Here is a 27,816-nt window from a genome sequence, read left to right as displayed (position 1 = left end):
GGACATATTTTGGAAAAATCAAATCAATAAGTGATTTAATATCTGTCAAGTGCTTTGGGATCTTTATTTGAAACAAGTGTTAGAAGAGCAATATCTTACTCTCAACTCCTAATGTGCAAGCATGCCTTCTATTAATACTAGAACCCTTTGGAACCATTAGAGTTTATCAGCTAAATACATATTTTGGCACATTAACTAATTTTTGATTACCCAATTAGACTTTAACAGCTCCATCTATCATGTAAATTTTTCTTAATGTGCAGATTATGGACCCAATAGAACTTAATGGAGCTCCTTACAGTGTTCTGAGTCGATGCAGCTGGCACATGGACACTAAGGAAAGTATTTTCCTCCAAAGTGAGAATTACACACCTATCTTCCCACGTTGCTAATGGGTGTTACGGCCTAAGTCGTCCCTGGGCACTGAGACAACAGAAGAGACCCAAATGTGATCCAATTTATACCATTTTATATGCTGGCTCTAATACACCTCCACTTCTGCCATTCCATATCAAAAGTACATCTCCTACAGTCAACTGCGTCATAACTACACAAATGGAAAACCAGGGCCATTCGATCTATACCTACCTCGCAGTAAACCGTGATAGTCACGAACAGGCTACCTAGTGGACGGCCATAGCCATGAGAAGCTGCTAGCAAAGCCTGCTTCCCTGCAGCTACGTTTGGCTTGCAGAGACGTGCTGGAGACAGTGTCTCCACGCCATGTGCTGCCGGGCACGTTCTCTCCCATCCCACTGTCTCTCAGAAGACAACACGTGGGCTGAACACGGCACTGGGTCAGGACTTTTCCTCTCCCTCTTGCGTAAGTACTATGCCATTTATCTTGTTGAGTCTTCCCCCATATACTGTCCCAGCTCACATCCCAATCCCCATGCTCTTTGCCGTTACCTGCCTGTGGGATGGAATGAACTACACATTCCCTGATGAAAACACAGACACTCAAGAGCTACTAGAAGGAAGACGATTACTCAGATCACTGGGACAACAGCTATGGAGTAGAGAGCCAGAACAAAGCAGCTGGCAGAGAGAAAAAGCATTTAAGTAGCAAATCTGCATCCCTTAGCCCAGAGGCTTAATGCATGGTATGGGTTTAATGCTAACCATGTTTGGCACAAGACTGAATACAGAACCTTTGCTCAGAACCAGCAAATAATTAACTGTTAGAAATTAAATGCAGAGCTATAGTATACATTCTGCTCCGCTGGCTTTACACCTAGGTCTGCCAAAATCTCCAGCTACGTGTGTAACAAACAGGAGCTCTGGGTGGGCTGAGTCCTCTGCTGAAAACAGATCAAACTACTGCCATTAGAAGCAATGCAGATTAAAACCAAAGAAAAATAAAGAAAGGCTGCATTCACACACACAAGAACAAATATTTTCCATGTTAAAGTAAACACTTATAAAGTTATCTAATGTTCCGTTAATTAATTGAATCTCTCATTTCTCTTAGCCTATACAGTGAAGCTAGTTTGAGCCGTTCCCAGTTAGTTTCATTTTCTTTCCTTCCCTCTTCCTCACAGGCTGCAAGCACAACACTGGAATGTTTTTATATCGTGAAAATACTTCAGTTCTCTTTCCTTTCCTACGAGAAATTCCTTTTCTATTGCTTCTGCGAGAAGTAATTTTTTAAAATCTTATTTGTTTCCTTACAATGCTCCTTTAATGAAGCGTGATCGCGCCTCTTAAGGAAATAAGCTTTCCCTTTTCTGCATGTGGTCTCACCCTGTCAGTGCTTTCATTATTTTCCTGCGCAAAGTCCTTCCCTGATGTCTTACTCGGAGCAGCACTCATTGTTCGCGGGGAGCGCGCGTTCAGCCCGTCCTGCTGCCGCCGGCTTCTTTCAGACGATCCCTCTTCTCTGTCTGGAATGGATTTTGGAAGAGATCTACCTTGAAGATAGCTTAATGTCACTTCAAACAAACAAACAGACAGACATACATTGTAAGCACTGCCTGGGAAAGTATTACTATTGCTGCTAAATGCAGAGATAGGATTAATTTGTTTCTATATTCTGCCTCCTCCCAGACAGCCTCCTATCACTCAGAGAAGTGTACTTGTTTTCAGAAGAGACAGTATGCAATGCTTTGCCTAAGGAAAAGGGAGATTTACCCTGCACCACGGTTCTCAAATGAGGTCCTTTTTCCTTGAGTACCAAATCTTGTTTCCCGTGACAGAGCTCAGAGAGCTCAACATGAAGGCGGCCTGTCCCAAAATCCCGGCATCAAGAGCTGCCGACCAAGCCCGGGAGATCAGAGCGCCCTGCGTACTGGGCCTCCCTGAGGAACAGGCCCCGAGCAGTTGTATTTACATCATCAACTACGTCAGTAGTGGGAGAATAATGTGATTTTTGTCTAAACAATGCTTGTAAAAAGTCGTAACAACAAAAACCACACAGCAGCTACTGTGGAGAGAAGAAAATGAAACCTTTTTTAATCTATCTACATATTTAGATGGTGTCCTCTGCTGTGATAACTTAACAACTTACTGCTCGTTGAATCCTGTGCTGCAAAAAGATCTCATACGTTGAGATGTCACTCTTGGCTTTTTGTTATAAAGTTCACTTTCTTTTTTCCTCAGTCATCACTCTTACCTAATTTATTTTTTCCATTTCATTTCTGGCAGCTGACCTTCCTGGCAGAAACTCCGGGTGCCTGAGCAGGTATATTTCTTTTACTATGCTTTAGCTGCATGAGGAAAAACAAATGAAGGTATACATTTTTAATCACACATAGGGACATTTCAGCTATGCCAACCTGTGTTCCTTTCTTTGCTATTTATTTGCACACATTGTAGGCTGTGCTAAGACCCTCTCTGTTGTTCTTCCAGCTACAATAAAATGTGTGTGTGTTAACTTAGCAGCCATAAAGTGGACACAGGTGACGGCATCTGTGCTGCCACCTCCTGCTCTGCACAGCCATCCATGCAGCTACAGGAACAAGACCAAGATTGGGCTTGCAGCTGTGCCAAACTGTGGGCACCGGTTGTTGCGCATCAGTTGACCCATGAAAGGGAGGCTCCTCCTGGAAATCCCATGTATTGGAAATCCATTCTACTGTTACTGCAGCTCTAAGAGTAGCTGGAATATGTTTGGCATACAGAGAGTGGTAGGACCCATTTTAAAAGTTTGCCTGATGCTTTAAGATTTGATATTGGGCACAAAGTGTCATTCACTTCTCAGTCAACAAGTTAAATATAGTTCCAAGGGCAATAACTAAAGTTACTACCTTCTGTGCTGATTATGCCCAATTTACACTATTCCCACTGAACTAGTCGGATCAAAAAGAAAAAAAACCCACAACTATCATTTCAGTGTTTAAGAGTGAGGCTTTTGGGTTGGAAGCCTTACAGTATCTAAGTTTTCAACAGTATTTTTATTAATGAACTCAGAGCACTGTACACCAGGAGCTAGTACCATTATTTCTGTTTTACAGTTGGGGAAATGAAACAACTCCCAGCATGGGCATGATCTCCCATATAGTTATGAGAATCCTAAAATCAAATGTGAATAGATAGCAAGAATTTCTACTGAAAAATAAACTTTATAAAAAGAATTCAAGGAATGGAAACTTAATTCCCACAGAAATGAATACGCTGTTTTTCCAATGATTCTGCTGGAAACAACATTTCTAAAATTGCTTTTGCAACCCTTTTGGGAAATCCTTTCGTGTTCTTATTTATTTAACATCAGGGAAAATATTAAATGCAGAAGCAGTAGGTAACATGCTTCATCCAGAGGAGCGTCCAGTAGACTGGAAGAGCATTTCCTCAGCAGAGGATCTCAAGTGTCTCACTGTGACGCATGCTCAATTCAAAGGCAATGGCAAATCATAAAAATGCCAAACTTCCATTACATACATTAGCAGCCAAACACTAGATGAAGATATTCTGTTTTCCGGGCTCTGCCTCGTAGTGCTAAACCACATTTTGCCTACCAACACCTCAAACAGCATGCCATTTGGGGCTGAATTCACCAAAAAGGTGGCAGTTCTCTTTTGAGCTTCCTCCAAAGATAAACATGAGACACCACTCACAAAAAGGCATGCACAAGTGGTTTAAAAACACCCTCTCTAGCTCCCTGCCATAGCTGCCCTACGAAGAGGGATGCACACACCCTTGGGCTCTGCTGGGCTGCTCGGGCTTGGCTGACTCTTGCCTGCCTTTGGCCTTAGGGAGCTTGGCTCTCCCTTTGGAGGCTCCTGATGCTGCCCTGGGCTTTGCCAGTCTCCTTGGCCTTTGCCTTTTATCAATTTAATGAATGTGCGTGAACACACCGCCCAGTTCATTCCTGTTTGTTGTAAAATATTGGCTGTTACTTGTATTGGACTTTGCAGCTTTTCATGAAGAGCTTTTGACTCTCCTCCCTCTCCTTTTATACATACCTTTGACCACACAGATTATTAGCAAGTTTGACAATTAAAGGCTTATCACTGAGAAGGCAACTCAATGTCCATTTAGATGAAGTGGGGCAGTAACACCTTTCCAAATGCACATCTTAGACTGCTGAATCTCACTGCACCAAGTAGCCTAAAATATGCAAAGCCTTGGTGATCTGGACCTCTGTCATCTTAGGCCTCATGTTACAACACTTAAGTGAAGCTCTAAACTCTCGTGAAGAAGAACTTATTGAGGAAAAGGTGCTGATGTACTACTCCATGTAGAGACAATATAAGGACTAGCTATTGCATGAACGCATATCTTTACTGTGAAAAACAGCTGACTCCACAAAGTTGTCTTTTCAAGAGCCCATGCTTGGTTTGCAATACAATACCAATGACAGCTTTGTTCTCATTCAAAAGCACCTGTACTTGAAATATCCATCCTACAAAGCGCAGCATTTGGCTGGAGTCAAAGGAAGCATCTATATATCTAAAAGTTGGAGAAGAATTTATTCATCTGTTATAAACTGTAATCTTGAGAATCCAGCTGCTCCCCAACCCTGAAAATGTCTAAACCCGATATGTTTTTCAGCTTCTGACTTGAAGGTCACACAGGTCGACAGAACCTTAGAGCTGCATCTCTACTCACAGCCCAGGTTATCTCTCTGCAAAGGACTGGACCATGTAACATGTAATGTGCACGTAAACCTATCTAGGAGCCATAAACAGCCTCCGCCTAAGTCCCTAAGCAGCAATATCCATGGTGTCAGGCTAAAGCAAGCACTCATCAGCAGGGTCAGAATTTGCTCCCATGCAGAAAACAACTCAGTACTGCTAGTGTCCCAAGACATCCTCCTGTTCCTCCTGCGAGAACTTGTTTCATGTAAAATAAAACTCAGAAACAATATCTTTCATCAGTTGCTCTCCCTTCTCGCTAAGGCAGGAGGGTGCTCCGAGTCAGCACAGCCTGTTCCTAGATATCTGAGCGCTCCTCTGTGAAATGCCAAATTGGCACATAAATGCTAAGCACCATCACTGGACTGACCTGTAAGGTCTTTATCACCTTTGGAGTCAGGGACTTGGTCTAGTATTTCTGGGTGGTCTGTAATTACTTTTTAAGTTATTGTCTTTACTGTGGCATCTGCTGTAGCGTTTAAAATAAGTTTATGGGTAAAACACATAGAACATAATTCTGAGTTAGACATTGTTCCATCTTATTTACATACCTTCCACCCTACCGCATATCAGATATCACCTTTTATTTCTTGGATTATCATACAAACTTCTTGAGTACTCAACATTTCCTTCACTGTTTTATCACACGCCACATAGTCTTCAGGACATGAGGTGCTAACTACCTACACAATCACAGTCTCAGTGTGGATTGTCTTGCTTTAATAGAGAAATAAAATGATATAAGGTCGTAAGCTAAGACTATCATAAAGTGCATTGCAGGTACCCTATACTTAAATACTCCCATGCTGCCTCTTAACTCCAAGTGAGGCAATTTGCCTAATGCCCATAGAAGTGACACAATTAATTCCCCTTCCTTAAATAATCCTAACCTTTCCTCTCTAATGTGCCTCTGTAAAAAGAATGTTTTCTAAAATAAAACAAATTTTTAGAAAACCATATCCTTAAAATCCTTAGCATTAGAAATACCGGGAGTCTAAAAAGAAATTTAGAAAATCCTTCTTTCATTGTGTTCAGATAACCACTGGAGACCCCCTTCTCTCTGAAATGGAGACCAAACCCCACAGCAGTATAATGAGCACTGTAAATACACTCGGTGGACTGCATGAAAGTGGCCTCAGCCATAAACAGCAACCTCAGCATCTTTCTGTTCATGTTCCTGCTACATACTTGCAAAGGAACCAACAACCTCCAAATTAGTCCTTAAGATTTGAACCTTTCTGTCCTGATGATAGCACAGCGCTTCTGTGTTACTCATCAGTCTGGCATTTTGCACATCTTTTGATCATAGGCTAGGTGGAAGAGGGGCCATGAGCATCACCGGTAGCTAAGGGGGAGTTATAATTTCAAAAAACCTGTTTGAAGCACTTCCCAGAGGGAAAGCATTTGCAGGTTTAGGAGTATCACGTAATGCAACATACTTTCCATGTGCCCAAGAGCATGGTCCTCTTGTAGTACAGTTAGAAAGTTGTAAATACAGTACTTACTCATTAGTCATATGTTCAAAAAACAGGGAAACCAAAAACTACCTCTCTGTACTGAACTGTACAAACCCAATCTAAAAAAACCAGTACCATCATCTTCTGCAGGAAGAGTTTTTGGTGTATCAAGCAAAATATTCTCCAATTGGATCACTGCCTCTCAGTGTTTACTACAAATGTCAGCTACTGCAGAAAGAAAACCAAAATTTCTTCTAGAAAAAAATTAGGAAGCATTACAAAAGTTATACTGGTGTCTCGGTGAGAGTTGTTTCACACAAGAAAGAGGAAAAAATCTGAGTTATTTCACCTGAAAATTAAACACAAAGTCCCCTAATCAACAAGTATTGGATAGTAAATATATTACCTGCCATTTTACTCAGTGAAAAGGACGAGAAAAGGAAATTAGAGCATGTTAAGTGTACATTCACACTTGCTACTAGACTTCACATACGGGAACTGCATGATAGTTGCAAAGTTAAAGTTAACAGTAGGGTCACTACTTTTGGAAATGGAATTATTCTTACTGTATAACTTATTATTAAACAGTATAAACTATGCGTGGCATGTGCAATCACTAGTTCAAAACGATGAGCAAAACACAGGGATTTTATGGTATAAACTAACATTAGTTCCGCTACTGCCAGGGAAAGTTTTGCCACCAGCTTCAGCCAGTGTACCGTCTGCCCTCAGATCTTGATAGAAATGAAGTTGCAGCAGTCTGCCAAACCCGCATGAATGCTGATTCTTTCCAAAGTCTTTTACTGGATAGAATTTTTATTTCAGATGAGCAATCCATCTGTTTTTCTTTTGACCCACTGGTAAGCAAACTGGGAACACACCACCTTCTCACAGCCATGATTCTTAAACAGATCACCATCAAGTCACAGAAAATGGGGCTAGGAGTCTTGTTAAGATGTCTTGATGCCTTTTGTCCTCTTCTGTACCTCCAGGCAGGACCATCTATTCCTGTCTCTGAAAAATTTCCAACAAAAGAAATGCCACAACATCCTGAGTTGCCTTTTTCTGGTGTTTTGTTTTATCTACCGTAGAAGGTCATTCCTAATACCTAATCCGAATTTTGTTTGGTTCTGTTTAACAAATTACTTCCCATACCCTCCCATTTCTCACCATGGAGATGGAAAATAAATTACTGACTTTCTTTTCCACCAGTCTTTTCTATTCTTACAGCCCATCGCCATGTTATCCCTCAGACATCTCTTTTTCAGCCCGAGCACCCCCACTATCATCTGTATTTCCACAGACAGGCCACGTTTCCTTGGTCTCTTACACCCTCATTGCTTCCCCTTTGGACCTTCTCCAAACTCTCTGCAACTTATTTGGGGTGTGCTGCCCAAATGTGTGCTTAAAGGTATAGCTTAGCTCCTACCAAAGCTGTGAGAAGCAGAAGGCACTCCATACTCCCCACGGGCTATATTTTCTATTACATCTTCAGCACTTGCTATCAAGAAAACCTCTTAATTTCAACGTGAACCAAAGCTGTGAGGAGCAGAAGTCACTCCATACTCCTCACAGGCTGTATTTTGTATTACATCTTCAGCACTTGTTACCATGAAAAGCTCTTAATTTCAACATGAACATTTCCTCTGCCAGCTTCACAACTATTCTTAATTAACTGGAACCTTTAACATTGTAAACAGCATTAAATTAGAAGAAGTCATACTTAATTGGTTGTCTTCACTTAGCCTACACCCCAAAACGACAGAACGTTTCAGGGTTACTACCGGAAATATGTAAACACAGGCATGCACACGCAGCCCAAGTACAATTAACAGCGACTTAATCTAATCTGTATTCAGATGTGGATGTACAGAGATAAATAATCTACAGATATAATATAAACACCCACACACTGAGTAGGTCTGTAACTGAGAGGTTTATCTACGTGATTAAGAATACCACAACTTTTCCACTGCCAAAAAGAGGGAAAAAAATAAATTAGATATCTAAATATAACCACAGCTAAAATCCCATTCCCTTCTTTTATAGTCCTGAGTCTAGACAAATGTATATGTGGAAGAGATCATATCTACTTTAGCGTGTCACACTGCCTGTTCCTCCTCCACGCAAACAGGTCCAACTCCTTGAAGTCAGTCAAAACACGTATATAATGTAAATACGTGTGTGTGCGCGCGCGCGCATGTGTGTGTAAACCCAGGGTAAATGGGAGCAGAATAAGGCCCCTTGTTGGCTCAGGTCTCGCAGGTAGTTGTGATAACAGAAAACCAAGAAAACTAATATACTGTAGTTACCTACTATGCAATAATTATCATGTAATTATACTGTAATTACAGTACCTGATTATTGATGTACTGTAAAATAAACTGTTATCAAGTTTTTTTGCTGTTCACTTCTATTTACAGTCATCTCTGATAAAGATTAAGCCTCCCCAAAAATGCATGATAAAGCTTCTTATCACAGGTTTTAATGCCTCTAATAACTACTGTAATTCTGTGTGATTTAGTGCTTTGAATAATCCACCAGGATTTTTCTCTAGATCTTTAAAAGGATTGTAATGTGTACAGAGGTGTCGTAGTGATTAAATTTACAGGACACTTACCAAAACAGTGATAAGAAGGGATGTTTAATTAACACATGTACACGTTGTTCAACTGTACTATCATGCAAAAATGGAAAGACCTGAATGAGACCCCTATTTTCCTTTCAAAATGTTAAAAAAAATTAAACAAAGGATTATCCTCACTATACAATATAGGAGCAGACATTCTGAGGGCAACAGCAAATCCAGGCAGCACCTGAGAGCGGTACCAGCCTAGCGTTGCATAGCTGTTAGAGCCAAGGTCCTGGTACCAGTTGGACATCTCAGAGCGAATGGAAAAAGCAAGTCACGTATGACAGTACATGGGAATTCATCAGCTGAGTTTGGAGATGTTGTTCCTTTGGCTAGTGGGTAGTTCAAGGACATTGCAGTTCTCTTCAGCTATAATGTCTGAAAATATCAATGCTTTTAGGGCTCAGTCTTCGTGATAGAAGTCATTGCAGAAAACCAGCTGAAGGTTACCTTATCAGATGTTTTTGAACTCCACGTCTCAGAAAGGCACACAGGTGCTCTAGTAAAATCCCTTTCCCCTCCCTCAGTAGAGTTACTTAAAGGCCAAGGGTATCCCTTATTATCCCTAAGTAAGTTTAAGTTAAGCAACAAAGCGCTCCAGAAGACTAAGTCCCAACAGAAAAGAGCAACAGAGTCAACCATATAGCGGGCGGTGGAAGAGAACCTTTATCTCTCTAAGGATGCTTTCCACTTTAACTTCTGCTGACATTTTGTCCACTGTGATGCTGACAAAAAAAAAAAAAAGTGATAGAGAGATCTAAAGGTGTTATCATACACGATCAAAAGACGAAAAAGAAAAGTCAAGAAGCTCATGCAACCCATATTCCCACTGGGGAAATAGCCTTTTTAATATTAGAATTGTTTGTACTTTGAAATGGAAATCCCAACATCTGCAAGTGCATGCAGCTGAAGTAGAGTTCACTCCTGCATGGGCAAGTGCCAGGTAGTAACAGGGCACGAGAACAGGCTTTGGCTCCATGAACGGAAACATAAACCTCTCCTTTGTAAAAATGATTCATAATGATCTCAAAGGCCTCCTGGTTTAGTATGGAAGATGAGTGCCACTGTTTTCTTTAGAATGAATCCCACGTATTTTGTATCACAGTCCTGGCACAGGGCTGCAAAGATGAAATCATTCCTTGACCATCATTGTGGGCATGCCTGCTCTGATCTGCAGTGCTACGCGGGGGCACACAAATACTGGAAATGGTGTAACTGCATTATTACTGTGCTCTGCACAGGCTTTTATACCCTGGTTCTCAGCAAGACTAATTATTCTAAAAGAAGCCTCACACTACTGCAATTATCCTGCTCCCAAAACCTGAGTTACATCATCTAGGACACTGTGCTTTGCTATTCAGGCACATCCTGAATGCGCAGCTTTATTTTTTGCAACAAAGATTTTTACTGGGGGGATGCAGGGAAAGTTACCAGGAACAAGCTCAGAGACCATGAACAAGGCAGAACACTTAAATATAACAGGGATAGGGAGTAGGTACTGAGGGTGTCAAGAATCACGTGCTCCTGAGTCTGACCGTTTCTTTACCTGGCACGCAGGACTGCTTACCTGCGTAATCCTTCCTCTGCAGCAGGTGAAGGTATGGGAACTTCCTTCCTCCTTTGCTGGCAATGTTAACCGAGCAGCATGGGGAGGGAGACTATGGGAGGAATTTATTTCTCATCTCTATCATCAATAAATTACTAAGGCAGCTTTCAGGACTCTCAGAGGGTGTTTGAAACATACACCCCTTTGGCTGGCTACTCTCTGCATGGGCTAGCGTAAATGCTGCCCTCTTGCATAAGGCTGCAGTCTTTCTATAGGAGAAGAACTGACTTTTTTAATAAAACATACAAGTTTCTCCTGTAACACAGCCTCCTATTCTGAGCTCCAAAGAAAGATGGCACACTATTTTACAGTCCAGAAGGAAAACTGTGGGCATAAGACTCAAAGGTTACCTTTCAAGAAGAGGATCCTACGTTACCTATATTACTACTATTATTACAAGTATAGAGCTTGTTGAGAGAGGCTGAAACTCCCAAATAAATGAACTAGTCATCCCCTTTAGAGTTTGTGCTAAACAGCTGAAGTACATCAGTAATGCATACGAAACTTGCTTTACAGTAGGACTGGCAACAAATCTGAAAATCAGTGCAAGTTTATCAAACAGCAAGTACATCATCCAGACCAACTTGCAGGTGAAACTGAAATGGATTTAAATCCAACTCTTCCCTTCCTGGGAGAGAATGTACAGTAGTAAACATTATTTAATATCCCATTTAAGGGAGACATTGACAAATAAGAAAAAATAGCATCTCCTCAGTGACTCAGAAATTAGCAGAGCAGCCTTAGTCACTTTCACTCTCTCTCATGAGTTAATCAGACATTTTTCCAACATTTCCATATATGCCTGTTCTTTCCTTCTGTGCCCAGGAGAACTACGAGCTACTTCTGAATGTGATGGTTAATCATATTTTTGTTACGTTTCAGCATTAGATGGAGAACAATTAGATTTGCAGCTGAGAAAAAGGGGGAGGGGGAGGAAAAAATAAGAAAGGAAGAAAGAAAAGCTGCCGCCTCTTCAGCCAAATGACTCAGAGATGGTACATCATCATCTTCAGACCTCAGAAACCAAATGATTTGTGAAATCTTCAGAAATGTCGATGATATAGCTAACCGCATGGAGGGTGGTTTTAATCTCAGGTAAACCGATTTGATTTAACTACCCCTGAGTACTAAGCCATCCACCATCTTGAAGTTTATCATTAAAAAAGTCCAATATTTACGTAAGCGTCTCCAGCTTGCTTTCCCTTAAAGAAACTTGCCTTACCTTTCTAATCCTCTCTCTGGTCTTTGCCTTGGTAAAGAGACAGATGTCGTAGAAGGCAACTGAACGTATTTCACCGGGGTATGCAGGCCACATCCTTCGTTATTACAGAAACAAAAATATGCTTGTTTTGATCTAACTACGTGTATTTAAAGAATTACCAGCAGAACATAAAATGAAGCAAAAAGAGCTCTATTTAAGGTCTGGGTGTCCCAGCTATTTTTACCGAAGCTGCCACGGATTTCAATGGGAGCGTTGCATGCTGAATGGCGAAAGGAAACGGCTCCCAAACTGGAGTTAACCTGGAGTTGTCTACAAAGGAAAAGATGCTCACCCTATGGAAAGCATATGCAAGCTGAATTGCATATGTTAAATTACAGACATCTGCACTTTGGCAGAATTTGGACAATGACTCACTTATATTTAATTATGTAAAAATTTCAAACGGGGCAAACTCCACTGTAGTGACTCACATTAGTGCTACCACATGATCTTCTGATAACTACATCAGTATATAACTCATGTCTCTGCTGCACAGAGTTTCTACAAAGAGAATGACGTATTACCTGACTAGCATTAAAAGGACTCCATGTTCCCAGCAATGACTGGTACATTAAGTAATGCTTCAGAAAGTAGCACATAGTACACCGAGGCTTTTTTTCCCCTTGACACAAAACTACATATCCTCTAATGACAATAATTCACTGTCATTCAAAAATCAATTTTCTGTTTGTGTTTTATTTCTTTAAATTTATAGAGTTGTGGGGAAAGATTCCAAAGTAGAAACTTACATCATTTCCTTTTCCCAAGAAGAATTATGGTGCTGCAGAACTCCTTCGCCTTCCAATCCAAGATGCTCCCACCCTGTCCTTACATGAGTGGCAAACACACCCTCAATACCTTCAAGCACAAAACCTTCTGCCCAGGGCTGGCAATAAGGGTACGAGGCAGTTTCTCATGTTTTGCTTCAAAGACTTTCTTGGACTTTTCCCTGTTACCTCCTGCACTTTTCAACATAGGTTTGGTTTGCTTGGTTTTGGTGTGGACTACCAGAATGAACTGGTTACGCGTCTTAGGTCAGGATAACAGGACTGATGACCTTGACATGTCCACTGTGAAGAAAAGCTATCCTGCCTTATTTGCCTCAGATTGTAAGAAGCAGCAAAACACTGTATTACTTACTTCAACATAGTTAAGAAAAGGAGGGATCCTTTGCTGATCTGTATTATGTCCCTTTTCTGAGCTCTCAGAGTTGCTGTGTTTGTATCCTGGAATACCACTGCATTATACTCCCATTAAGTATTTGAAAAAGGGATGTCCACTACAAGGCTTTCTGAACACCATTTTCAGGCTTACTGAACACCCTGACAGGACCCTTAAGTAACAGAGAGATACACAAAAGGCATTTTCACTACAAAAGGAATGTATTAATGCAACAAATATGGCCTTTGCTAATGCCAGATGCTGACTATAGGTGTGGATGAGGAGGATGATGAACGGGATGACGAGGAGAAAGCAATCTGAATTGTGCAATTAGTTATGTTATGTTTGTGCAATGTTTTGCATAACAATTATAGGCCACTAGTGGACCAGTGATCCCAAATGACAGCCTTCCAAAGGAGTTCAAACAGCTAGGAAAGCCACTGTACCTTTCGACCAACTACTTTAGAAGGCTGATAAAAAATGTAGATGATCTCAAGTGGCCTTTGGATGGCTTAAGTGTGATGTTGGGCTTGGATGCCCAAGTGCAGTGTGCTTTCTCCAGGTGAGAGTGGTAAGAAGTAGCAACTGTAGAGAATGCCCCAAGGGAACGCCCCGAGGCAGTGCAGTGCTAAATGGTATGGGAGTGAAGTCTGGCCTCTGAGCAACAGAGCTGATAGGAAGTGATTGAAGGTGTTGGGACCAGTGTGTGTAATGGGCTGGACCAAAAAACAATGAGCAAGAGGAGAGGATCCATAGTATGTTCCTTTTCCTTCCTAGCATCTACCAAAGAGAAAAAAGCATCCTGATTATTCTATACCCTCTCATTCCACCTCTCACTTATTTTCTTTTTCAAAGTACAATTTAACTTTTTTTTTTTTTTCTAAGGGTTCACATGAAAGTTAGATTTAAAATTGGAATCCAGATTAAAGCTCACTGTTACAACTGTTCCTGGAGGTAGAGGTACACTGCCCAGAATGTGATAATAACATGAGTGTCGAGTGATCATCTGCTCATAATCGACCTTCCGAGCACACAAGAGTTCATTTCATTCTCGGTATCACCCCAGGAATCCACACCAGTCACAGCTGGTGCAAAGAGGTATAAGACATACTGCCCCTTTGGCTCCAGGATTATTCAATTCACAGGTTAGCGCTGCTGGGGAGCAGCAGAGATGCCCTCACATGCCACTTAAAGGTGTTAAATTGGCACACATCATAGTTGCCCTGGTCCTCCTCTCAGAGAAGAATTTAGGTCCTTTGGAACATGCTATCCACCATGACAAAATCTGCCACTGACATTTGAAGAGTAGGTTAATGAACAGAAAGAAAGAGAGAAAAAAAAAAAAAAAAAAGAGTGAAAGAGTGGAGAGACAAGGTAAGACCTGTGCTTAAACCTTTATTTACACAGGATACCTTTAGGTCAGACTCACCGTTGCCTTTCAAATATGACACTAGAACACACTGTGCGTATAGCGCTGCTAAGTCAAGCTGTTTAGCAAAGACGTTCACTTCTGCACAGAAACTCAGCCCCCATGGTGCAGGAGAGCACAGCAGTGTGCTGTGAGCCAGCTCTCAGCCAAGGGGATGAAGAAGACATCAGAACCAAAGAACAGGGCAGAGACCATTTTTGCTATACCCCAGCACAAGCATCCACCCAGTTCATTGGCTTTAATGTTTTGACTGGAAGTGGGAATAGTTTTTTAAAGCCTATTTTATCCAGTGAGAGAAGAAAAAGGGTATTACATGACTTTGAACCTTGGATGCTGTTTGTAGAGGAGCCTTAAGTCACAGCTGGACTCCTACAAATTATTTACTATTGCAAACTGATATTGAATATACAACTTGAGGCAGAATCACAGAGAGCGGGATTCTATGTACACAGAACTAAGCTTCACATTCAGTCACATCTCTTCCAACCGACTGCAAGCATCTGTACAGTAAATATCAAGGCTCAAACACCCATTGGAAATTCATTAGCAAGCACAGCAAACAGCCCTCCTGAAAACAGCATCATTCCATCCAGTGCAATGAGACATGCCCCACTATACTGTATGTTCAAAGAGGGAAGGGCAATCCTCTTCTAAACCTAGCTTCTCATGAACCTGAATCCAATCACACATTCCCTTTATAACAGCCATCTCTTTCGGTGCTGCCCTACAAAATCTACATCGTATCACCACCACCTTAAAGGTCGGCTGCAGTATTTCAATAAACAGAGAAACCGTGGTTTCCTTAAACCACTTGAATTCCTCTTGCTGCAGTCATTTTGGTTCTCTTCTATTGGTCTTGCTTAGCTCACTTTCATATGAATGTCAAATTTTGCATTTGCTGTGTGCTGTCATCTAGACTCCCGCTGTAAAACAGTTTGGTTTTCCCCCAGTTGGTGCACCAGATTAGCATCCCCCCTCTCCCCCCTCCAGTACAGAATGTAATTAAAGATCATGGGAAAATAACACGCACACACACACGAGTCAAAGTTAGAGAATTTCAGGTTTGGTTTTGCTTTCCAATTTTACATGCTCCACTTCACTTCTGTATATAAAGAGAAATATAAATGGCTTTGGTCACTGGATATCTATTAACTCCTTGTGCATCAGATCCTGTGAGGCAGAGATGACAGCAAGATCCACAGCAGCTTATGAGCACGAGCCCACGCCTTGCAGAATAGCACCCAATTCACCAAACATTTGCCCAAATGGTTCTCTCTCCGCTTACTGCACAATGGTTATGAAACATAAGCCAGAACTGTCTCTATGTTGATAATGTACAGGAAAATGTTTCATGACCTGGATGAAATTTTTCATCCAAGAAGCCTGCCAGGATGATCACTTTGATAGCCCCGAAGCAGAAGAACCACTTGGGTCTGCAAAGGCCAGGACTGGAGGCGCAGTGGCACAGCTGGTTTAAAGCAGAGGTTGTTTTGTGCGTCCTCACTGCAGCAGTGGCACCTCCACCTCAGGTTTTCTGGTGTTAGCATGGAAACAACTGAGACCTTACTGTCTTTGGCTGTGGGGCTGAATGTCACCAGAAGAAAAATTAACTGCTTCTTAATTAAAAAACAAAAAACAAAAAATGCTTAAACTGCTTCTACAGCAGGGATAAAAATATCATCAAATTGCCATTTCTCATCACAAGAGTAAGGAACAGGCAACTGTTGATCTTCAGTCTCTCCTGACAGGTTCTGGAAAGGAAAAAACCCACCAGGTCATCTTCCACCGTGAAGGCAGGTGGTGGTGGGGAGGCAACTCAGGATCCACATCCCAAGGTCTACCACAGCTAAATCATATTGCAGTTTGTCTCCTTTTTTAAAAGGAGAGAGAGGGTAACAGAGGTCACTGAAAAAGATGATGTTCGTGCCATATCTTCTGACACACAGTGTCACACAGACAGAATTTATGACTTGCCCAACCTGAACAACATTGTCTGTGGTGGATTTCTAGGAAATAAACCCAGATATTGCGATGCTTGCTTAACTACAAAATTCCTCCCTCTTCCTCAGATAGGGAAGAAAGTAGATGTTCACCTTTACTGATGTTCTACTGTAATTATTTTTTTATGGCGATTCTCCTCCATTAGTTAGAGGATCATAATGGAACAAATAGAAAAATGACCTCAAGCCTGAGTATTCTGCATTGTAATCTAAATTAAACTAGTATTACAAATTTGTTTACATATCTCAGTTGAGCTATGCAGTTTCAAAAGTTACTTGCTGAACGTAAACATGTCTCCTGATGCTACATTACCAACTATATGCAGTAAAATATATTCTAATGTAATACAATAAAACTGAAAAACCAATAGATGTTCCTATTTATTGAGAAATTGGACAAAAAATAGCTTATTGTCAGTTTTTAAAGACTGGAAATCAATAGATGATAAAAGGTTGTATTTTTTGTTACTATTAGACTGTTGACTCTAGCAATAAGTGAGATATGGATTACAACTGGGGGAGTAAAGAACTGGTGAGACATACAATTTGGAGCTTCTTGGGTTTTTTAGAAACTTAATTCCTAGTATTTATGCAGCAGCGGCCATCTTGGCACCACTGTTAATGGGCCCTGAGAGCTTAGCTCCCCCATTTTGTTGACAAAGCCAGCTTCAAGCATCTTCCTGTCTTTAAGAGCATTTCTAAATTAAGGGGGCTCTTAATCAGACTTGCATCTCCTAAGGATCAGGAGCAAAGGAGATCCAACTTTCACAAACATTCACATCCTGCCAATAAAATAAATAATAAAAATCCTCCAACAACGTAATGAAACTCCAGCTATTGCAGTCCCACCTCTCACATGCCTGGATTGAGCCCACCCAGCTGAGCTGCAGAGCGGGCTCCCCAGGTCTGCGTAGTCCTCACATAGCAACAAACACAGCCCAATGCCGGACAGAAATTAGGTTAAATCCAAGGTTTGGTTTGCAAAGACCTTTAGCTTTCACGCGTTTCTGAGCCTGCTGCCCTTCCTCACATGTGTAAGGTTTTCAACATCTGGGCACCAAGTGCAAAGGTCCCATTCGAATCTACCATCTACACGTGGCTGAGCTTTACCCTAAAGATATGGGTGAAGAGAGATCTGGAAAACACAGATTTTAAGCACCTGTTTTCCCAGCAGAATTTATGCACGGGAGTCAGTTTAAAACCTGAATTTCTATATTCATTAAACAAAAAGCACACAACCATGCAGAGGCTGGGAAGGCATTCTTGTCTCACAGTGCAAACATGTTAAAATGGAATACTAAAAGAAAATATGCAGTGATAAAAAACACTGAGCTAAACATAAACACTGCATCCAGAGTCCTTAAATAGAGATCTATGCCAACGGTTTTCCAAGTGAACCAGTAGGTATGACCAGTACATATAAACCCAAATATAGATGTTCTACCCTGACTGTATTTCTAAACTCCGGAACAGAGTTTGAAAGGATGCCAATTATAATGGGGAGTTAGGGCTGCTTTTAGGATTTATATTCTCCTTGTACATTTCATAATCGTACAGCAGCTCAAATCTTGCTAGATGGGGGGAATGCAGTAAAAGCCTATACTGCCTTCAGATACGCAAATGTACCTCCCTGTGAAAGTGGACAGTGACCACTGGGCCTGGATGTGACAAAGAACTAGTAAAGCCGGCTGATGTGCTTGTGCAGTACCTGATTTTTATAAGTGCACAGAGGTGTGCGGTTATAAGTCTACGGAAAAAAAAAAAAGTGCCGAGACCTTGAACGAGCTGACAGTGTGCAGAAGTGGCCATCCTACTGCTGGCCTGAGTCCTGCACTTCCATAACCTAAAACTTTTGCTTCAAACTGAGGAAAACACAGAGATCACTAATTTTCATATCATGGTTTCCTTCTGTTTTCCCAGGTAGAAAGCTAGCTATTTGTAAAGAGGGGGCTGTTACCACATATGCATAATCACATACCAGAAAGAGATTCATGTTGTTCCTGTAAGCTTTTGCTTAAGCATACCATGGAAAATAACTTTGATGAAATAATTTGCCCAGAGCACTGCTTGTCTGGAAGACTTCTATAATTTAACTGCAGTGCTGTAAATAATTTGGTGATAGACAAGCCATCAGCATAATTTGGTGCTAGACCCATGCAACGTTAAGGAAATGGCCAGCAGGCCAAAACTTAAATCTGAACTGGGTCCTAGTACGTACAAGGCACATTAAAAACCAGTCCAAATCTATTCTTTTTGGAATCTGCTTATGCAGTTTAAAGGAAGACATTGAATTTTGCTTTGGGAATGAGCACAAAGAAATGTCATGCTTCCTCTCAGTGAAGAAAAGCACACCTACATACGGTTAACCCTACAGACCTCCATAAAGATGTACAGTATTTTTGCACGATAACATCCCAAACTACTGCCACGGCATAATTATATAGCATAGCATTTTGTACTGCTGCGGAACTACCGGTAACTTTCATCAAGTCTCACAGTTCTCCTGTGTTGTTACCCTGAAAAAAGCAAAAGCTATAGCCCTGATTTTTAGTCAAGCCTTAACTGAGACTGCAAGATAAGAGGTACAAAATTGTATGCATGGTACATTGCACCTTTAATCATCTACCCACCTGAAATACTCAAGCAAGTAGTTAGACATCTAAATGTTCCAACTACAGGCTTAAAATAAATGAGTTTTGTAGTACATGAGTGTGTCCACATTATTTGAAAATTGGTGTTCACATCCCTTCTCAATATAAGTATCACTTCAGACACAGGCAGATCAGAAACTCGGAGTCAGTAGCAGAGCCAAGACCAGGCCCAAGATTTAGTATTTCAGCTGAAAAAGGGGAGACCCAACGACTACAGGACGCTTCCCATTCACGCTTCATGTCTGAACGAACATTTTTCCACCAGAAATGTCCAGAATCAGCATTTCCTTCCTCCATCATCAGACTGTAAATCAAGATATATTCTGGAAGCCTCCTCTGATTTTTAGCAAATGAAAAGGGAAAATAATCATAAAACAAGGCAACAAAGCCATCCCTCTCAGCTCTACTGAAAAAAAGGCCTCAAGAAGCAGACACATTTACACTTCTTTTTCAACTGAAAAACAGAGAAGGAGGTGAAGTAGATGGGTTAAAAGCCAGCAAAAAGTAGTATAAAAAAGCCCACCAGGTATTGTTGCAAGAACCTCTAGATAAGCATCTTAAATCAGGGTAAATTACACACCTCATGCTGGTGACTCGGTCATGGGAAATTATGAAGCTACGTGATGTCTCATTTGTTGTGCTGAAAACAAATGTAAATAAATTACTGAGAGAATCTCATTTACATTTAGAAATTCATCCCGATGCATGACATGACTGCTGATGTTTTTTTAAATGACACTTTGAGAAGAAGTACCACTATTAAAAACAGATCATAGCCATCTTAGCGAGAGCCTGTGCATGCGTGCGTGCATGTGTGCGTGCGTAGGTGCATGAGTGTGTAAAGGTAGACGTTCCAGAGAGATCTTTCAGGTCATTGGGAAAAAGGCTTTCTTTTACGGTTTCAGAACCAAAATGGTGGTGTCAGAAGACAAAACCATCAATCTGTATTCTTCTGTGTATTTTCCCCCTCCAGAGTGGGAAACAGAAAGACAACGTTATGGATTGGCTGCTGCCAGTACAACAGAAAGTGCAAATACTAAAATCGTAGGAACAGAAAATAGTGTGGCATGTCTCTCCATCATCAAGTGTAATAAAACTTCCCCTTAAATTCACACACAAAAAGCCTTTCGCTAAGCTTTTATCTCCCCCCTGCAAGTCTCACATTTTAAGCTGTCACTGAAACAATTGAGAAGGATATCCAGGAAGCCATAAGATGGAGAGCAAGTTGAACCGTGGTTAGCTAAGCAGCATACATTCAGGCAAATATCCAAATGCTTTAGGAGCTGTCATTCTCCATCCCGCGTGGGAAGGCTGTGAAGAGACGGACTTGTTCGTATCATGATTGCTCTTATTATTACAGCAGTGAAAACACTGCATACTAATGGACGTGTTTTCAGAAAGAGGACTGTTAGATGGCTTTTTAGACTCTGTGCCTGGCTGTCTGGGCTTCAGCATCTGATACCTCCTATCCCTTTCTTTGCTTCCCAAACAAAACTCTAAAAAAAAGTTTGTAACATGAGGGTGAAATAAAACATATTTCCAAATGGGGACATGACCGTGTTCTACAACCCCACATACGGCAGCATATTTACATAAGCCTGCATAGGTCAGAGAGTTTATTTGTTAAGGGACAAATAAGCAGGCCATGAAATAATTATTTTTCATTGTGCCCTGCCAAACCTATCCAGCCAAAGGCTAAATTGAGCTGCTATTGTGATTATTTGAACTGTGGAGCCAAAAGTCTTCACAGCAAAGCATCCCAGCTGTCCTAAATTTTATTCTGATGGCTAGTTTTCACGCTAGCTTGAAACTTGCCAAAAATGCTCCACAAAATAGGCAGGCGGAAGGCTTGCTTTATCCAGACCTACATCAATTACTGATTTAGAGCTGTTCCGAGAACTTGATTATTAACAAATCACTTCCCGAAATTGTTATGACAAGATTCACATATGCAAATGGCAAGCTGCTCATATGTACACAGCTAGCGAAAGAAATTAATATAAAGGATCCCAGATTTATTTATGGTTATTTCCTATTGTGCTTTACTGCAAATTAGCCACTAAAATATTAAAAGAAAAGGGCGAGATCCAGCCACGGCACCACAGCTTTGACGTACGGCGACATTGGAACACCTAGGCCGTGACTGCTCAACATGCTTCTGCCTTCACCCACCTCCCTGTGGAAAAGGATCTACCAGTGCCTTCTGGCATAAAAGGAAGCAAAATCACCACGGTAGTTCCCAAGCTGCAAATTTGGTTAGCACACCAAGGAGCAGGCAGGATTACCCCCAGAACAGCTCAGATCACAGGCTTGGGAGGATATTTCATACTTTAAACAAGGTTGACGGTGGAGGAGGGGGAACAACAAATATATTTTTTTTAAAACCTCATGCTTCAAAGCTTAAATTAATCCCTAATAATGAAAGATTAGGATGAGAACATGTAGAGAGAAGATTATCCCATGTCTGCCCATTGTGAGGCTCTTACAACTTTCCTTGAGGCGCCTGGGGTTGGTCATTGCTAGAGAGAGCACAAGAGGCTAGAAGGATCTCAGGAGCGATTCATTTCGTACTTTCTACATTTCTGTTTAAATAACTAAGACACAAACGAAAGACAATGAGGCTAATTGTTTTGAAGGCAGCAGACATAAATAAATGAAATGCCCATCATTTGGTATCAGGCTGTACGTACCGCGGCCTCAACGAGACAAGTGCACCTCGCTGCAGCTGCCCTCCTTCTCCTCCACACCTCCTACTATTTTTTATCCTGTTTGTAATTTCACTGTAATATCCTCAGGGCAGCAACCACTCCACATTTACACATGAATTAGAACAACACCTCGCACAATGGCATACCAGTCCTGATTGGACCTGGACTGCTCCTGGGAATGCTGCTGGGAATGCTACTATAAAAAGAGCTCATAAAGGTATAGAGTACAGCACAGTAACACACACACACACCCACCCCCCTTTTATCACAGTTAACATCACCGGAGTGTTAACTCTTTGTTTTCCCAATAAAACTGTGGATGGTTTAATTTATTTCTAAGCTCCAAGATGGCTGCAGGATGTGTAGCTAAGATCCAGCACACCTTCACCAGCGTACTCTGTGAAGTTAGGCATTTACTATGGATGTCTGTTATTTACTGTTTAATAAAATGACAGAAATGTTATGGAGTCTCATTATAGATGTCAAGGTATGAGGTTGAATCTTGCTTAGGATTTGCGTGGAAGCTGATCCAATGACGAGCTGGGGACATTCAGGACGAGGAACCAAAGGGACCCACATCAGTGTCAGCCACATCATCCCTGTGCACCCGTTACAGACCTACTGGGTCTCAACCCCATTAGCCCAAATTCCCTTCTAATCTTCTTCCTTCCTTGAGAGAGGCTTTTAACCTTTGAGCTAATATTTTAATATATTCTGGAATCTGAAATCTTGCATATAATAAACTAGTCATTTTCTGGTACTTCAGATATAAACAACTCCAATACAAAATTCTACTTCCTCTGGTATTCAGTCATTTTATTTTTAACTGAAAATATAATGAATAGAAAGATTTGAAAATCTTTATCAACATATTTCCATTTTTCCTAACAATTCTGACACATCAATTATTTTGTAGGACTTTTTTCCTAAAGGACTATGAATGGCCAATGTGGTTCACAAAGAGCAAAAGGAAAAGGAAGGGAGTGGGCGCAGGTAAGGTGGCAAATCAATAAATTACTTGAGTACGTGCATAAGTTCAGGCACCCGAGCCCCCTTTAAGGTCAAGTTCCATGTTGGAGTCACTCATTCCAATATTAAATATCTAGAAAAAATGGAAGAAATAGCCAAAATGTAAAATATATTAGAAAATCTTAACTAGAATAGAATGGCTACTTTGCCAGGCCTGTATTCTGTGTTAGTATGGCACCAGAAGTTCACCTTAAAAATCTACCATACAGACTACAGCAATTGTATTAATGTCTCTCTCAAAATAAAATTAAAAAAAAATGTACGAATGACTTTTTGTTGACTACCCATTGATCGACCTCTTATTTATTAGACTAAAAACTCTACACAATCAAATTCTGTAGAAAATCCACAATCGTAATTTCTTTTTCTCTGGCTCCTGATGGGTTGGTAGCATTACAGGGCCTTCATTTGCTTTTCCATATAACCTTACACTCAATGCAAGTTTTGTCCGTGCCATAGATATGGAGAGTTTCTGTCTCACAGAAACATGACCCTCCTTGTTGGACATTCTCAATCTGAGCACCTCAGCTTCTCTATGAACTTCCCACAACTCATGACTCAACTCGTTTCTTTTGCCCAGCGCGCCCGCGGCTCTAACCAAAGCAAATTCTACCCAGTGTCGCACTTCCACTCCGGAGGAAAGACCATTCAGGAATAATCGTTTTACTTCTACAAAAATAGTAAGAGACTGTGGTCTATATGGAATAGGCTACTGACAACCCTGCACACACTCAGTCATAGTCAGATATGTGACAAAGTCCAATGAAATCCTATTAGGGAATAATACAAATGACAGAGCTTAAAGAATACAGTTAGCTCCTAATTAAACAGCCCATAAATCTGTTCAGAACTTACAGAATTTATCACCAGAACAGGAATCTCAAGACCTTTCACGGAGTCTCATTTTAACAGACCTGTTGTCCACTGAACCAACAACTCTCTTGCCTACAGATGAGATATTTCACCAACTTAAGTACTATTAAAAGATGATTATGCACTGAGCTTTCCTGAAATTGTATAACATTTGCATGGTATAACACATACTCTTACTTGTTCGCTGCAGTCTGATTCAAAGTGCTATAAATATGTTTGCCCTTTCTGCTAAGCCCGCCTAAGGGATTAGCAACCCCCCAAAAGTTCAGTTGAATATTAACTGCATTAACTTTGCAGACTGTAACATACTGTTACACTCAAACAGCCTACGGTGCAGTATGGATGACTTGCTTAATAAAAAATGTTTTCATGCAAAACCCTGTTGCTAGAAAAAAAGAATTTGTTCTGTCAAAGGGGGTGACCTCTTCCATTCAACTTCATAAAGCAAACAAATAAAAGGGAGATCTTTACAGGGATGTCCAGAGAAAGGCTTATCATTTTGTCTGTCAAACCAGATGGACTTCCCTTGGCAACACAGCACCAGCTCCACTCTACGTTAGAAATTAAGTCAGTTCACCATGGAAAAAACCCTGTGAAACACAGTGTCATCCACTGTAGTAGTGTGAAGTTAAAAACTAGAAAAGAAGTATGACTGTTTGCTTACTTATTTTGATAAGTAAGTAGTGCTTTGCGTGCCAACTCCCATAAAAATCACATGTGCTGAAAGACTTTCCAGCACAAAGTTATACAGCAGTGAAGACAAATAAAAGGAACAGGAAATATTTAAAAGTTGGAAGAGGGAGAGTTGATAGGAGTGTAAAAGGGAGACGACTTGATAGCTAATGCCAAAAGTCAAGGAAGAGCAGGTTCTTAAACCTCCTAAGTAAAAAGCTCCCAGGCAGAGGGTAACTGGCAGTATCTGATCAAAAGATGAAGAAAGGGACAGAGAAAGAGGAAAACGGGAATGGCTGGGACAAGTGTCTGAAGGTTACAAGGTATAAAGTGGGACCAGCAGAGTTGCTTGAAGTATCTAATAGATTGTTAACATACTTTCAAAGATTAAAAAAACCTCCTTCGTTATAATCACAGTTATACAACAATGTAGAACATATCTATTATCTGCTGAAAATAAAATTCCATAATACACTTTCTTTGCTTTTATAAAAATAAATAGATGAAACAAACCTCTATGTTGCTGTGGGAACATGCAGAAACTCTCAAAAAGACCTTGATACCGAACGCCACAACGAAACCTTTCTCACTCGGTCTTCAAGGATCCCGTATGTATCAAGTTGTAAAAACGCACTCTCCCATACGAGGAGTCTTGGGTGTAATCAGAAATTAAATCAAAACTTTAAAAATTAGAAACTAGATTTCTTCATAATGCTGTACACTTACTTGCTTCTGCCATTCACCATCACGGTTATGTTGTCTAGAAATGGAGACCAACAATAGATGTTGGTAATTACGCAAGAACTTAAACTGCAGAGAGCCTCAGACCACAGCATTAAACTGGCATTAAAGCTTTACAGGAAAAGAGAAATGTTTTACTCCCTGCAATCACCTCCCTTCCTTACACACACACACTGCACACCTGCTACCCACCAGCCAGATGGGACTGAATTCTCCTGAATCAGATCTTGGATTTTTAAGCTCAGCTTGAGTTCAATTGGATTTCAAGACATCAAAATATATTATCATTTCACGTTTAAAAAATTACATTGGTGTCCAGGACCTCCTAGTTTCAGTGTTGTTTGCACAATTAGACATGTATTAAAGAGGGATTATTGCCCCAAATGTACTAATACAAATAAATAAAATGCAGCTTTGCAACAACATTTAATTTTATTACATATGCTCACTTAATGCACAAAAAACAGAAACAAGCTGATTTTATACCATCAGCACGTCAAGTGAAATTGGGAATTTAGCTAATCCGTAGTGACCAGTAGTGTTTTTTTTAAAAGTCCATAAAAGCAATTTAGCAACCCAAACTCACTTAAACATTGTAGGAACTGGCCCTTAATGTACAGGTATCATAAAATATTAACACGTTAAGAAAAAAACTGGGAAGCATTATATTCCTAGAGAATTTGCTAAGCTTGCATAATGTAAAATTTATCATCAATAAAGTTTCTTCAGTTAAGAGGGCTCTAGCCTGTTCTTCAGAAGGAGGTCTCTTTCTCTCTCTCTCATCCAGCAGCACAGCCCCACCGAGTCCCTGCTTCCTGCACTTCAGTGGGCTGCTCGCAACTGGTAAAGTTGCATTTTTAATTGGGACTGGCCTCCAAACTAGTCTTACTCCACCTTTTCCATTGGTCCTGAAACCAATCTGAGACTTGCAGGGGGTTAACAAGTCATCAGCCAGGAGCAAGGCGTTCTCTGCAGGGACCGTGGGCATCTGGAAGCTGCTGCCGGTGGTGTTCCGCCAGAGCCGCGTCTGGCAAGCGCCGAGGCGCAGAAACGCGAGTCCTGCTTCCTTGGCCAGCCTCGGACTGACCTTTAGTCGTAACGGGCAACAGGAGTTTTGTTCGTGAACACAGAGTTCTGGTCTACAAATTTTTTAAATTGATTATTTTATTGATGTAAAGTGCCCAGGTGCCCTCATGACAGTCACTAATATAGATTTTGAAAATAAAATTAATTAAGGGCCAGTCTGGACCACCTTTACTGTCATCATGTAGTACCCTTTTCTACAAGTAACAATGCTATCACCCAGCAAGCACAAGCATAGTGTTTGTAGAGTATTTCATTACATCTCAAAACACTTGACTACGGAGGTCAAGATCACTCTACCTATCTACACGCGAGCACGCACACACACACACTCACCCACTCTTCTCTCCTACCTTCCAAAAGGGGAACTGAAGCCCAGAAAACTTAACTGACAAAAGTCCGTGCCGGAGTGCCAGCTGTGCCGCGCCGGGCTCTGTCCCTCCAGCCCGCGGCGAGAGCATGGCACGGCGCGAGCCTGAGCGGGAGCAGAGCAGCCTGGCACACAGGCTAATCTGAATTACACTCATCCAGCCCTTGAAATGGTTCCTCATTAGCTGCGGGTTAATGGAGTCCCAATGAGTAGTGTTATTTTCATCCCCTGCCTACTGAACACAAAATTCATTTGCAAATATCCTGTAAAATACTGCAAAGCAAGCCAAAGAGATATGACAACATAAGAGGCATACTATTTATGGAATGCACTTACCGTCATTTAGAAAAGGAAGCTGACATGAGCAACAGCCTAAATTTAGCAACACATTTAGTTTTTATTCACTAGTCACAATGACAACATTTTAGAAGGCTACCGCACACCTTGTGCACCGAAAGGTTCCACTGAAATCAAGACAGACTTTGATCTGAAAGGAATTCGGGATCAGCTCCTTAATGAATACAACACTGAGTTAAATTAAGGCAATCACCATCTTGACTTTCTATTCCAAGTAGATATAAAATTACATTGATTGCAGGAAATGGTGGCATTCAAACAATATTGCAATGGCCAAAGCCTGAAAGCTAAATTCATTGTTGAGCTAAACTAGGCTTTCAGAGGGCACGGTTTGATTTGAGAGAGAAAAGCATCTACAAACCGCATATTTTCAATTAATAGTTTAAAAGGCATAGAGTAAGAAAGGAAAAACACTCGTCAATATGCCACATGCCACTCAAACAAGCAGAGTCTCTGCATGTAGCTTGTGTGTGTGTGTGTGTGTGTGTGTGTGTGTGTATATATATATATATATATATACACATGGGTGGGTGCATGCATGTGTTTTTGTGTTTTTTTAAGGCAGGCTGTACTACAAAGGCCAAATTTGAGATCCAGAAAGAGGCAGTGTATTTCAGAACAGCCCAAGAATGCTCTTTTATCCACACTATCTTTAATTCAAAAGTAATTTCAAATCAACAGTGCGCAAAGTTAAACCTAGTTCTCTTGAAAACT

At 40.9% G+C, this 27,816-nt stretch overlaps 1 protein-coding gene across 3 annotated transcripts in view; it reads right to left on the bottom strand.

The window, feature by feature from the left end:
- ESRRG (estrogen related receptor gamma) overlaps positions 1–27,816 on the bottom strand; it is a gene marked incomplete at its 5' end in the record, with an annotated part of 376,019 nt that overhangs the window by 324,368 nt on the left and 23,835 nt on the right. The window lies entirely within an intron of this gene.

Source organism: Platalea leucorodia (assembly GCF_965183815.1).
Source record: "Platalea leucorodia genome assembly, chromosome: 3".
Lineage (NCBI taxonomy): Eukaryota > Metazoa > Chordata > Aves > Pelecaniformes > Threskiornithidae > Platalea > Platalea leucorodia.
This window is presented reverse-complemented; position numbering and strand designations above follow the sequence as displayed.